This window comes from Drosophila persimilis, unplaced genomic scaffold, assembly GCF_003286085.1.
Source record: "Drosophila persimilis strain 14011-0111.01,24,50 unplaced genomic scaffold, DperRS2 tig00000000-arrow-pilon, whole genome shotgun sequence".
NCBI classification, from domain to species: domain Eukaryota; kingdom Metazoa; phylum Arthropoda; class Insecta; order Diptera; family Drosophilidae; genus Drosophila; species Drosophila persimilis.
Genome location: NW_020825288.1, coordinates 2696705 through 2708253, shown reverse-complemented (window position 1 = coordinate 2708253; position 11549 = coordinate 2696705).

Sequence of the window (11549 nt, the reverse complement as noted above, 5' to 3'; positions counted from 1 at the left end):
GTATATTCATATATACAGCATCCATCGGCATTCGTCGCGTCGGCCGTTCGGTTGGTTCAGAGAGCTTCTGCTTTGGCAGCGCGCACTTGGCCAAAATAGTTGTTGGTTCGCATGCAAAACGTTAAAATCGCATTAGCTAAAAACATTTTTATACCAACGGCGCGTTTTTAATTTTTTCTACACTACAAAAAATAAACCAAACAAAAAAAAACACACAAATAGACAAGATAGAGCAGGAAAGCAACGGCAAAACAAGAAGCAAAGCTGACTAAACTTTTAACGTTCAAAAATTCGATGCATATACATAGGTATAAATAAATAAACGCGTGTATATATCCACACATATAACAACCAATAAATGATATTTCAATAATTTTCAAACAACAAAAGGTAGCGTCGTGTGAAAAGAAAGAAAGAAAGAAATCAAGGATGAAAAGTGCTGTGAAACATGGAGAAAATCTAAGCAGTAAACCGTTACTCGCACATTGATTTTTGAAAATAGTTGACAAAAAAAAAAACAACAACAAAAAACTGCCAACAAAGTCCCAAAATTGCAAGCAAATTCTTGAAGTTGAAAGTTTTTCTCTTTTCGGTGTATTCGTGTGTATAACTGTATAATGCACAGCATTAAGGACTCTGGGCTGCCATTTTTGCCACTGGAAGGACACGACCAAAATAAGAGTATTAAAAAACATGCTACATAGAAGATGTAATGCCTGCTGCCTGCTGGCACACACACGCGAAAAAATTCATACATAATAGAAATACAGTAAATTGCTAACTGTGTTTTTGTCCATCCATCTCGCTCCCTCCCTCCCTCCGACTCCCTCTCTCTCTCTCTCTGCGAGTGTGTGTGTGTGCTTGGAGATTATGTGACTCTGCGTACATATAAATACATACACATCTACAATGTTGGAGGAGGTGGGTGGCGCTCGCTACTGGGTGGCCGCCCAGCTGGCTGCCAGAGCGACATCCCCAACATAGTTTTACGTTTGACAAATATGTGTGTATAAGTGTGTGTGTGTGTGTGTGTTTTCTGTTTCCACTTTGTATGCAAGTGTGTGTGTGTGTGTGAGTGTTTTACTACCATCTAGTGGATGGGTGGGGTGGGGATGCTGCGGGATAATCCTTTTGCCCACAGCCCCGCCCCCTACCGCTCCCTCGAAACTCTCTCTTAAAGCTTTGCCCGAAAAAAGTTCCATTTAAAGTCGTGTCGAGCCCTGGCCTCTAACGGTGGTTGGGGAGCTTGCAACAATCTGGCAACTTTCAATTGCCTTCATTGACAGTTAAAACGAAAGTTATCAAATACACGAACAGCCAGCGAAGTTGCCACGACAAGTGGCAACAACAGAAACAACAAAAGAAAGCTGCTACCCTTTTGGGATAGAAGCATTTGATACCCTAGTAGATCCATCGTTTCAATTCGAGTTTTTTGGTCTAATTTCACTTAGCTATTAGGAATTATCTTACATTACAAAAACAAAAATATGTTTATAATTCGAGAGTGATTTGATTTTGTCTAAACTTGGCCTGTAAAAACTCGTATACAGCAATCTGCCATTTGTAACATTTTGTGGTGGTTTTACTCTCACTAGAATGGTTTTTCAATCCATCGTTCGTATATGTAGTATCATATAGGGATTCAATTATTATCGGTTGGTTGAATTATATCTAAAATAGCAGTTTCCCTAAGCAGTTTCTTCTAAGGCTATGGATAGGATCTTAGTGGTTCGGAACTACATATAGAGAAGCGAATAGACAAGCCTGCTCAGAGCTTCATTGTGATAAGAATAAGCCGAATCCTGCAGTCCGACAATCTTATTCTTTATTAGCATAAAAGAAAAATAATTCCTATAGCTATTGCAGTCCAAAAACATATAGTATCTAATGGCAGCTGTTCGGCTATGGGGAATTTCCCTTTTCAATTTATATGCGGTCGAAAATTCTTGCTTTTCTGCGTTGCAAACACCTGCTCAAAGTCATAATACCCTCTATGTAAGGCCATAACGACTATGGAGGAACGATGACAACTACAACGACAACTCAGAAGTCAAACACGAGACGCAACAACAAGAACAACAATACAAAAACAATTAAATAACAGAAAAAGAAAATAAAAGAAAGCCAAAAACTTTACCAAGAATACCCCCCTTCCACCAGCCCCCTACACACTCACACACGTACACACACCCCTACTCTCACACACACACACACAGGAACACAAACAAGTTGCTGCTGGCGTCTTTGCGTTGGGATGAGAGATTGGGTGCGATGGGACGGGATGGAATGGAGATGCTGGTGGTGATGCTCGAGGGGGGGGTGTGGCCATTCTCTATGGGGAAACAAACTTTTAGCATAGTAGCCCATATACATACACATACAACATACAGCACACAGACATACAAACACGTAAATTTGCACACAAAAAAAAGAACAACAGAGAAAAGAGAGAAAGGCGAAAAGAGAGAAAAGGAAAGGACGACTGCACACTGTGTCAATGCTGTAACAAGATTCGAAATGTTATAATAGAACGGACCCGCATACTCGTACGAGTATAACAATCCTCCAACATTGTGCCGATAATGGTTTCCCTGTTTGTGTGTGTGTGTTGTCGTGTGTGTGTGCTCTTGTGCTGCCAGTGTGTGGGTGTGGGAGTGTACAGTGCTGTGCGTTAGTCCTTTACAGTGGCTTGAATTGCTGCCAAATTTAGGATTGTCAAATGAATATTACAAATTAAACGTTGAGAACTTGTACTTTGTTTTCGGAATACAATTAATTTCCACTAAACTGCTTCTAAAAATATTATTCACGAGCCACATTGGACTTGCTCTGAACAGATTTTACAGTTACAGGGTTTTGACCATGATCTTTCCATTAAAATTCATTTCCTGAGCATAAGGAATGATTTTCTTCTTTTATGATTTATGATTGCATTAAAAATGTTTTCTAATTTTGAAAATGGAGAGTACGAGTATATACAATACAATATAATTTTATAGCTAAATTTTAGTAGAACCCCGAAATATGTTTTCTTAACTAAAAACTATAAAAACGATGAAAAACTCTAATTATAATTATGAAAACTTATAACAGGCTATTGAAGCCGCATCTAGGACGCCATTCCCGTCCGATTCGAATTGGTGCTCAAAAGCTATTTCCTAAATGATATTTCCACACATTCATTTAATGGAAGGTAATGTAATTGTTGTGTTCTTAGGAACAATATCCATTCGAGTACGTACACGTATCAGCACATAAATTCTGATAATTTCATCCGACAATTTCCGACCTCCATCCCATGGTACGTCATCAGCGAGCATTGTTGCCGGAGTGGAGTGCCAAGAGGATGGCATGCCCGATGCGAGGACGCACGAATGGGCGGCACGAACGCACGAGCAGAACAGTGTGGCACGAGTGGATGCCACACACGCTCTCTCTCTCTCTCTCTCTCGCTTTCTCTGCGTCTCTCTCTCTCTCTCTCTTTCACTCTTGGCCACCATCTCCTTGCCAAGCTTCGCGCTCCAGCGAGTTAACTTTGACGTTATGCTGTAAGCGTTGGGTGCTTCGTTTAAATGAGTGCTCGTTGAATGTGTGAGTAATTGGAAGGATGCTGCTGTCCCTAGGGGGGTTTTCGGTAGAACGCAGGGGGGTGCCAGATAGAGTATGGAGTGCCAGTGGCAGTGGCAGTGGCTGGGGCAGGGGCAGGGGCAGGGGCCTGGAGCTGGGGAAATGGAAAAGCAAACGACAACAAGCAAAACATTGATGTTACTGAGGAGGTTGCCAGCGCAGACGGTGGCTGGGGCTTTTATAGTTCCAGCGAAGGAGTGAAATGGCGCCAGCTGAAGATTTATGCGTGTATTTGTGTATCTGTGGGTTTGTGGGTGTGTGGGTGTGTGTGTGGTAGGGTGGGTTGGGGGCGGGGGTAGGGATGGTTTGAAATTATGAAAGCATTTGTGTTCGAGTTTGAGTAAACATGACCATTGGGGAGACCCTGCCTCGCCAGAGGGTGGGGGTTGTTTTGGTTGTTTGGCTTATCCTTATACGTGCGTCTGTATCTATCTATATATATGTATTTGTGATTGTATCTGTGTTTGTGTTTGTTTGTTGGTTTGTTTGCTTACCTTCAGTGCAGTTTTGCTGTGGATTTTACGGCCTCTGAATATTGTTAATGGCCCAGCCACCCCTTCACCCACCCACATTTCCCACGAATGGCCTCGAATGGGGCCTCGTCCTGGCTGTGGATCTGCCGCTGACGCTGGGGCTAACGCTGCAGCCCTGGCTGCTGTGACCTTCACCCATTTAACGCCACTTAACCGATGACAAGCCGACCGAGAGTTGAATGTCATTCATTTGCTAGTCTTCGGATTTACCCCAGTTAACCCCAAACTTCATGCAGCCACCCTGCATCCTGCACGCGAAGGGGCAGCCCTACAGCTCGATCTAATAATAGAAATCCAGAGTTGCATGCAAAGTACGAGTATCGTATCCCGGGATTACCATGACAACGGGCAGCTGAATCCGGTCTCCTGTGACTCCCTCCGCCACTCGCCCGGTCAGTGGCAAATCGAGAGAGTGCAAAATCAGGTTGCAGCGGACGTTCCAAACGCTCCTTCGGGATGAAAGATTTCCTGTTTGCCCTGACTGGCGTTCACAAATAAAAATCCAATTCTATTTCGAGTGAAAATACATCCAATAAATATATGAATGTTCGAATAAATGAAATTGCCAACCAATTTCCATACGTACGTACAAATACATTATAGACCAATGGCAAAAAACGAATTTCAGCCGCGACAACGGAAAATTGCCGTCGTTAAATTGTTTTACAACATCCCCACAAAGATTGAAAAGAAATCAGGAAAATGTGAACGGGCTTTTATGAGCTATGGGTGTGGATGGGTGGATGGGTAGATGGGAGGTGTAGGTGGGTGCCCACATCCCACCCATGTTGCCTCAAAGTAAAGCATAATGAGCGTCCAAATATTGCCAGAGTCATGTGAAAATGTTCAGCTTGTTTATTTACACTGTCGGTGCCTGTAAAAGCGCATTCACATGGCTATGGTACCCACACATACTCGTATGTACATATATACTGATATATTATGCACATTGTCTGTGTATAATTAGTGGCCATCAATTGCCCATCGGTCTGGAGATTTGTGGATCTTCAAAAATACTCGTATGAATGATTCCTCTGTGTGTTTACATAGAGCTCTGCATGCACTCGGAAATGTATACTGTAAATGGATTAAATATTTACAATTTTGATATGAAAAAATATATTATTTAAAATATTCTCAAAAAAATTATATACGATTTATTGTAAACAAAATTCGGAATGCGGAAACAGAGGAAAAAAACCTTCGTTGAGAGCTGCCAAAAATCGTTAGGGTTGGGGGGCCCCCTCCCCCTCCGTTTAAGCCAATCGAAACTTTTACTGTACACACTCGGTCCTCGCAGAGGACTCTCCTGGCAGCTGACATAAGCATTTAAAGCAATTAAAAGGTCACACCCCATATAATGAAAAGTTAAACTAGATTTAGCAACACAGTGGAATAACAATTTGAGGCACACCCCCGTCGCATGCCCCGTTGCATGCCCCTAAAAGGGGGGCGCTCGTTGGGGTTGTGACAGACAGCTGTTACATGGAAATGAGCCCCCGAATTTCATTAAAGCCCCAAGAAATGTTTATTTGAATTTGTTCTTCTCGTACCTCCCTTTTTTTGTCGCTGCTTTTTTTTGGGGGAGTACTTTGCAAGTTATTGAACCCGTAAAAGTTTTTAATTAAAATTCAAATTAGACAAATTAAATTCGAATGGAGGGATTGTATTTTTATGAGCGGGGAGATTCTGCGGCGGGAAAGGTAGTGAAAGAGTGTCTGGTTGAATGCGGGATGCGAGTGCGTTTTGAGGAGACGTGCGTTAAATTTTAATTGATTTTTCCCAACAAAATGTAGGAGTTGCTCGACAGCACATACACACAGACATACATACAGATCAACACATCTGTGTGTGAGTGTGTACCTGCCTACGCGCAAAAGTAAACGAAGCGAAATGTGGAGTACAGAACAAAACAGCATCACACACACACAGAGAAAGATGGAGCGGAAAGACAGACCAAAAACGAACTGGCAGACAGTCAGGCGTGCGAATGAACGAACCAACACACATCCAAATAAACGCAAAACAGACACAGATACAGCACACACAAATACAGACACAGAAACAGAGTACAGACACAGACACAGACACAGATACAATCAACGAAACGAACGAGGCTCGGCATTCGTATTCGGCCTGCGTATGAATGGAGAGGAGAGCCACAAGAAGGAGTAGGGGATGCAGAAAGGAGCTTGGGGTATGGCAGGCAGGGGACCACCATTCCCATCCACCCCCCCTGCGAGGGGGGAGGGTCTTGGCTGAAAGGACAATTCAAGGAGGCAAGCGAAAAACATTTTGTGCTGCCTACTGTTCGTAGGCTGTTTATTGCTGCTGCTGTTGTTGTTGTTGCTGTTGCTCTTGGATGCTGTGTATCTATGTAGAATTTATCGATTTATTTTGACTTCGTTTTATGTGCTGTTGTATCTTTGTGTGTATCTTTGTATGCATGTGTGTGTGTGTGTGTATATTTAATACAAACACAGCGATAAGAACCCACAACAGCAGCAGGAGCACCCAAAGGAAACTTGTTTAGCCGCCATCTCCTTCCCTTTTTAGGCCTCTTCTGGGTTCAACCTTCCAACTTTTCCTCTTTTTTGTTGTTGTTTTAGCCTCACTTTTTTGCGCTTAATGCGCCAATTTCTGACAACAGCAGGGGAAAGGGGGGGGGACAGTGGGGAAAGGCAGAGGAAAAGTCAGCCACGACCCAAAGTCAAATTGAGTAAAACGCATTGAAAACTTAAGTCATTTCCCAAGAACGGCCCACAGTTCTTAAAAGCTTTTTTTTGTATGCCCCCGCTTTTTGTTTCTAACCGAGGAGTGGAGGAGGAGGAGTCGGAGGACCTCCCAGCAAGTGTTTCTCTTTCTGATTCTGTTTCTGTTTTTCTCTCCCTTTTATGATTACTTTCCGCTTTGCTCTCTTTTTGGCCGTGTTATTGCAGATGGCCAAAGTTGTTGGCCAAGTATAAAAATGTTTTTTATATTGTAATAACGAAGAAAATGCACTGAAGTCGAAACTCCAGCGCGAAAAGCACCCTGAATTACACATAAACTGTTTAATGAAGCAGAGCAATTACATAAAACCAGAATGCATTACCGAAAACGATAATAAAGCCAATTAAAAACTTGTTAACTTTACTTTGGGGGAGGGACCATGCTCCCAGAGCACATTCCTTCCCAAAAGTGGAGTCTACTACTACCACAATATACTACATCTCGTATTGATTTCATTTGCAGAGTAAGATGTGTAGATATAATCGAAAAATGCGTGTCAAGCCGTCCTCTTTACAAAGAATGAACCCTAAACTAATGTAAACTACGACTTTTTAAACATCATAATCCTTTGAGAAAGGCAATACCGACGAATACTTAAGGACTGTGAGGGTGTGAGTGTGTGTGCGTGTGTGTGTGTGTGTGTACATAAAGATGGAAGGCCGTGTGTGAAACTGAGAAGGCAAATATGGCTGACTGCCTGCCTGTGGCCCACCTTTTGTGTCCGTGCCCGTGCCCGTGTCCGTGTGTGAAATAAAACAAAAGCCAAACGAAACGAAACGAAACGAAAGAAAAGCATTAACAAGAAGCAGCAGCAGCATCAGCAGCAGCATTAGTGGAAAAGCGATTCAATGTCACAGTCAGCGAGCAGCATATAGCAGCATATCCATGTGTGTATGCATGGATATATGTACTCGTATACCCCGCACGTACGTGTATATAGAGAGCACACATAAAGAGCCATAGCCGCAGATTAGTCTACCCAAGTAGCTGACAACGAAGGAGCCTCAGCCTCAGCCTCAGCCCCAGCCTCTGCATCGACGACGACGACAATCAACATTCATCATACGCACCGTGGGACGCGGCGCAAAACGCAAATGCAGCCCCCATTCGAAAGGTAAGCCCATACCGACAAGAACAAGATAAAGAACAAGAACAACCCTTTTCTCGATACATTCGTGCAGTTTGATTTGAGTTTTTTGATTTGATTGAAGTTCTGTGTGTTCCTTTCAATACTAACAATACTATACTCTGTACTAACAAGCAACTGGGGGTGGTACAGGCACAAGAGATCACAAGAGTGAGCGCTCAATGTTGTGCTATGTGGTATGTGCTATGTGCTATGTGATGATAGTGATAGTGATAATGACGATGACTTTCTTTGTGCGCTGAGAGTGGTCCTCCCTGCCCCGTCTCTTCCTTCCTTTGATGAACGTAACAATTTATTTATGGCTGGTATTAACAAGCATCAAAATATATGCTGACAAACACACACACACACACTCATTCCCACTCATGCTCACAGATACTCGAAGCACACAGAGCCACCAACACCCGCACAACACTTTGGCACTGAGCTCTGCGATAAATTCACGCGGCAGAAACGTGCTGCCAGCCAAACAAAATCTTTGTGCCCGTGCTCGTGCCCGTGCCCTGCTCCCTGTTCCCTGTACTGGCAACAAAAAGCAGACCAAAAATTCGTGTTCAAAGTTCAATGACGTTGACGTTGTCGTTGTCCTCGTCATGTGGGGCTCACTCAGCTTCCGCTGGCCTAAACCTAAACTAATGGAATTTTCCCCATTGTTTGGTTAGAAAATTCATTTAATCTTTTTTGTTGCCGAATTTCATGGGAATCCCAGTTTCCAAGGAAAAAACTTTAAATTTCGTTTCGGAAGTTCGTCTGGGATTTTTATGGTTGCATGCAAAAAATGATTTGTGTAAACTTTTGGGAATTGGAAAAATCAATGGTCAGTTTACGATGGATAAACTAAAACGAAATCTATTTAAACGGGTAAAAAAATTGTCGATGAAAGTATCTCTAAAAGCGATGCATACATATATGTAATGCAGATTCAATTACGAATATTTTGGGTATTATTTGTGTCGATGGAAACCCTTAGATCATGTCCCAATATCCGTTTCACTTGTTTTCGCAAAGCCATTCAGACGAAAAACTAATCATTTTCTATCACAATCAATTTCTTATTATGTTTTCCGTCCGCATATGTAATTTTCTACTCCACCGATCCCCCAAGGCACCTTTCACCCCCTGGCAATGATAGCGCTTCACTCAATGACCAATGGCTGCCAGTCAAATTTATGACTAAATAGACAATTGACGTCACCGTAAAATGGGGAAAAGGAATTTCTTATTTATTTATAATATTTGTGTATTTTGCTTTTACGTGGATGTCTTTTTTTTAGTATACGGCGTATGCGGTAATATTTCCCCGTTGCGTCAAGTGGAAGGCGGAAAAGAAGAAGAAGGCTGAAAGGAAAGAACGGGATATGATCTATGGAGGAGAGAGCGTTGATCTATTGCTGATAAAGTGAAAGTCAAGTTATGCTAGAATTGTAATTACTCATGCCTGCCACTGCCACAGATAGAGGCACAGCCACAGGCACAGGCACTGCCACTGTCTGTGAACAAAAAAACAAAGAATCTGTCTAGAAATGTTGTACATACATATTCTCAAAAAAAAGCATGCACATAGTGCCTGCAGAAAATAGGGAAGATGAGGAATGCGAGTGGGGTAGCATCGACTTTTTGGAAAATATGTACCACTACAGACCACGTCTGTCTATCGCGAGTTGTGTCCAATAGTTTGTCTGGCGTCTCCACGTCATTTATCTGTCAGCATTCGTCGCCGTTTGATGAACTATTAATTTCTGGTCGCCGAGGCAAGAGTTTATTTTCGTCAACTGTGGCACGTGTGACGCGAACATCATTTCAAATGCGCCAGCTGATGCTGCTGCTTCATAAAAAACAATTTAAATAAATTCCCTGGGACAGGCCATAAAGGAACCACCGCACTCTGACAAATTTTGACTGTAAATAAAATACGAGTGCTTGGGACGCCTTTCCATCTCCCACAGAAAATTGGAATAAACACATTTCTAGGCTCTCCATTCAAGGAGAATGCCAGAACATTCCGTAATCCGATTTGCACTAACCAGAATTCCATTCCTGATTGCCATTATATTCCCCCCAAATGCAACGATTTTAATCATCTGCACACACTAGCCAGGCCTTTAGCTGGGCCTCGAATTACCAACAATGTTGCCATTGAAACGTGAATTTCAATCAGGCAATGTAATTTCTACAGAACCAGGTGAAGTATACGCATTTATCCAATTACGGCGAACGGCCACTGCTTTGTTCTTGTATCGATTCATTGAATCTAATATATGGCCAAGAATTTGACAAAAGATACCGTGTGTAGACCACAAAGGCCTCCTGGCTGCAACTTAGTCATCGGCATGGCCCAAACATAATTGGAAGGCGTCTGGCAGCAGCAGATACGGCCACGTACAAAGGAAGTGGCAGAGGCAGGGCCTCTAGCATGGCAGCATCTCGGCATGGCTGTGACATGGCGGCTGTTCTTATTTGTACAGACAACGACAGGTGGTCGCGAATATGTTGGGGTGATAAAACGCAGCAGCAGCAGCAGAGCAGCACCAGCAGCAGAGTAAAGGCAAGGCTACGAGTATGTGCCTGAGAGAGAGAGAGAGAGGAGAGTCCCTCAGCATCTTATGATGCTGCTGATCGGGCAGGTTTACGTTTGCTGCTCTATTCTGGCTCTTATAAGAGGCAGGAGTATGTCCAATGTCCATTAGCTGATTTAATGAAATCGTAAATCAAACGAGCGCGGATTGCTAAAAATATATCTGCGGCGCGTATTTTATGTTTTTTGAAGTGGAACCTATGCCACAGCCACAGCCACAGCAACGCATCGGCAACGAGTACGGCAGGCAGGCAGGCAGGCAGGCAGGCAACAGCAACAGCAACAGCCGCTGAACAATAGATGAAACGTGGATGATTGTGCCAAAGTATGGCCCTGCCATACTCAGATCTACGTGTGTGTATGGGTATGGCTCCTTCTAATGATGAGCACATGTAATGTTTCGTATTGCAAAACTTGGCGTTTTATTTCGACATTTCTTGCCGTGAATAATGCATGCGATTCCTTGGTGGGGCTGGGGCTGGGGCTTGGGTTTTTGGCAAAAGTGCAACCATTGTCGTCGTCGTCGTCGTCGATGTGGCCGTCGTCTCCGTCCGTCTGTCTCTCACAAGGCGTGTCCGTTGTGGCGTTGGCCAAGATTTCGCTTGGCTGGCCGGCGTCACAGTTTTCGCGTCTGCGTCTGCACTTTCCCAGAGAGTGCCCCCGTCTCGGTCCCGGTCCCGCTCCCGCTCCCGATCCATCCATGGATGCCAATGAGTGTGCGCATCTTTATTTAATTAACATATTTTATTTGCACTACACAGGCCCACCCTTTCCCCCTTACCCACCCATATAGACTGGGGCGTTGTGATTTATGCCTGGCGTTTGTCCACTTTATGTTGCCTTTCAGTCATCATCCCCATTCCCAGGCCCATCTTCATCATGCCGATTGTCATCT